Here is a 3,489-nt window from a genome sequence, read left to right as displayed (position 1 = left end):
TATTTACATATCTGTTTATTTTTTCTTTCTGAACTAACTACGAGATTTGGTAACGATTTCTTAATTAGTGATGTGACACTGGTTCTAATTATTCATCAATTTGGTACTCTTTCTTTTATTTTTCTTTAATTTTTTTATATTTCTGATTTTTTTATCCCAGTTTATTTATTTATCTATTTATTTATTTATTTATTATTTATTATTTATTTATTTATTTACTTGATTATTTTATCTATCTGATCTATTCATTTTAATCATTCCCTGCCTCAACCGCCTACTCTAATTCTATACTAACCGCTTCTCTATAACTGCACTTCCGCGCATGCGCCCTAATTGAAATGCGAAATAGCCGCTACTGAGATGCTTTTAATCGTATTTATATTTATATATCTATTTATTTTATTTTATTTTTGTGCTGTTTTCTATGGCGAAGGCCTGGGCACAGTAGAGCCCGGATTTGACTAGGAACTACATATTATGTACATATTTAACCACTGAATTGTATATATTGAAAATTACCTTTAGCTATATATCTACACTTATATTTATTTTGTCCATATTTATTTATGCTATGTATATTTGTTTATTTAATCTTTAATGTTTATTCTCGCTTATTTCTGTTTGGTTATTTATTTTATCTATTTATTTATTTATTTATTTATGTATATTTATATATTTCTGTGCCTCTTCTTTTCTTGTTTATATTTATGTATGCTATGTATATTTGTTTATTTAATCTACGCTACTATTATTTATTTATTTATATAATTTATTCTAGTTTGGCTATTTATTCGATTAACTATCTACTTCCACTAGTATATACATATTCAGACTCTTGCTAGATTCATATAAATGCTAAGGTGTTTATGAGATAAGAGCCACCGCCGATTGAGATCTGAAAATAGCGACAGACGCTATAGAGTTATATCAACTATTTTGCCTTCGCCATAAAGGCGCTACTATGTATCCACCCCCAGCCAAACAATGTAAGGCTGGGGGAACATTCTTTGTGAATAAAGCGCTTTTTATCTGTTCTTATCAGCTTAATATCTGATACACTCCGCATCGCGGAGTCAGAAAATTAACCCGATTTTTGGATTCAGGCGGATCACTAGGGCTCGCTCCACTTCCGCCGTGAGTCGGTCCGGCACTGCAGTGCCGCCAGAAACGGCTCAATTAGCGCTGCTAATTAGAGCTCTTATTTTTTTTCACCTGCTGGACCGACTCGGGACTCCAAAGAGTAAGCCCCTTAATATTCTGGCTCCGCGAAGTCCCGAAATCTCGGTAAATTCACCCGCCGCGGTACTACGCAACAGTGCGGGCCGAGTTGCGATCGGGCGTGTGCGCGGCAAGGTCTGTTCACGATCAGTGCTCGAGGTGTTGTGCGGTAAAGTGTGATAAAGTGCCTTCGCCACGGGACCGGATCAAGCCTGCGCGGGAGTACACCTGCGCCGCCCACCTGCGCGGGAGGATCACCTGCGCATCACCACCTGCGCCGCCCACCATCCTGCTTCCGTGGACAACCGAGGGAGAGGACGACCAGGGTCTACTGAGGGTCTAAGAGGGTCCTAGGACAACCAGCCCTCTACTTGGACGCCAACAACCACCACAGGCCAACCCCATCAGCCCTGGTCTTCCTCTACGTGGGTCACCCAACACCGCTACGACCCACCAGGACTTGGCCATCGGCAACCCCGACGGGAAGGACGGCTCGCCTGATCCACGTCTACCTCCGCTGGATCAGGAATCAGGAGCGAGGTGTTATTCCCCTCGGAGAGAGCTCCTGCATCGCTGGACTCCTGCGCCGAGTGAGTCTCTCTTCTCTTTCTATCCCCCCGGCAGTGAGGAGGGTAACGCAGCCGGTCTCCAGCCGTCTGCGGTGCTCGAATCATCGTCGGTAGTCCTCTACCTTACCCCTACGCGTCCACCCACTCCTCCGATCTCTCTCATCCGTTGAAGTGTATCAACGGACCGGGACGCGTGAGGTCCGAGTCGAGTGGCGCCTCCACTTCCTTCTTTTCCCTTCAGTCACCGCCCGCGTGGAGGCTGACTCCACTCACCCGTTAGTTAGTGCAGTCCTCGGTGGAGTGGGTGATTCCGTCGCTCTTCCTCCATCGAGATCGCTGCACTCCTTCGTAACCGTCACCTGTTAGTCTCCCTACCGACTGCCACGTCGGAGGCTGTCATTTTTTCAGGCAGTCTTCGACACCGGACTTAGTGCCGGCGGAGTCAGTAGGGTGTTAGCGCGTGGCGGTATTCCTTCTGTCGCTTTGGACTTAGTTTTCTCTTCTCTTCCTCTGTTATTCCCACTCTGTCTATCCTCCCCGTTTCGCCTCGCTGTGGCACTTAGAAATATTTGCCACAGCAACTCTGTCTCTTCTTCTGTCTCACTTAGCGTAGGACTTAGTCTTAAGAGCGATGCAGGACCGCGGTGATAGTGCGTCAGTCACCTCCTGCACTACCGAGGGGAGTAATAATCTCGCCCTGGTGACTCCCTACCCGGCGGAGTTCCGATGCCCTGCCTGCTTCGGTGTCCCCGGGATCAGGATGAGTGGCGTGTACAAGTCCCACACGGATTTGACAAAGCACGCCCGGAAACATCATCCGGGCGTTGTATTGACGTACAAGTGTCGTGAGTGCAGCTTCACCGGCGATGGGAGGTATCCTCTCAAGGTGGAGAGGCTGCACCGCGACTTTTTACACAAATCCGACCAACAGAACAATCCGTGTGGGACTTGTACAGTTCCCGTGACAGGTTCGACCGGTTGGAGCAACACCTCTCGTCGGGGGAGTTCCGCGTTATTCGCCTCCGTAGAACCGCGCGCTGTTGCGTTAGCTGCTGCCAATTTGGCGGCCCAGTCCCCGGCCCCGCAAACGACGTGCGCCGCGACGTAGCCGCCCACCCACACCCTTTCTACGACGAGGGATTCAACGGGGACGGCAATCACCACCTGCACGACGCGGCGCACAATGGCGGCAGCGGCAACAACAACGGCAACAGCTAAAACATCTGCAACTACGACGGGGACAACAACGAGGACTACGAGGACGACGACGAAGACGACGACAACGAGACCGGCGGCTAGGGGGGGGGGGCAAAGCGCGGCCCTGAAGCCGGTCCAGCACTCCCACGCTAACCATCACCATTGGGCCGACTACCAGCGCCCGGCCCGCGCCCCCGACCCCTCGCCCCACAACCAATCTACACCAAACCCAAGGGAACGCTACCGGTCAATAAGAGCGGCAGCCCGCCGCGGCGATCGGGGTCGGCTGCTCCTATGACATCGCCGCCGGCTGCAAGGGCGCCTGCTACCGGGAGGGGCTCCGATCCCTCAGCCGCTACCACAACGAGGCTCACCCCACCGGGCAGAAGAACGGCCCCCGCTACCAGGGGGTCGACTGGCACCCCTCCAGCGAGGACCCCACCCGTCAAGACCCCGCCCACCACCACCCAAGGGCGGGTGACACGGGGTACGAGGGGTGCCAGCG

General features: G+C 50.7%; 1 pseudogene; it reads left to right on the top strand.

The window, feature by feature from the left end:
• Positions 1–1,000: 1,000 nt before the first annotated feature.
• LOC143175384 (U2 spliceosomal RNA) lies at positions 1,001–1,181 on the top strand (annotated as a pseudogene).
• Positions 1,182–3,489: the final 2,308 nt, after the last annotated feature.

Source organism: Nomia melanderi, unplaced genomic scaffold (assembly GCF_051020985.1).
Source record: "Nomia melanderi isolate GNS246 unplaced genomic scaffold, iyNomMela1 scaffold0076, whole genome shotgun sequence".
Taxonomy (NCBI): Eukaryota; Metazoa; Arthropoda; class Insecta; order Hymenoptera; family Halictidae; genus Nomia; species Nomia melanderi.
The sequence above is the reverse complement of the archived record's forward strand: the minus strand, read 5'-3'. Positions and strand labels throughout refer to the sequence as shown.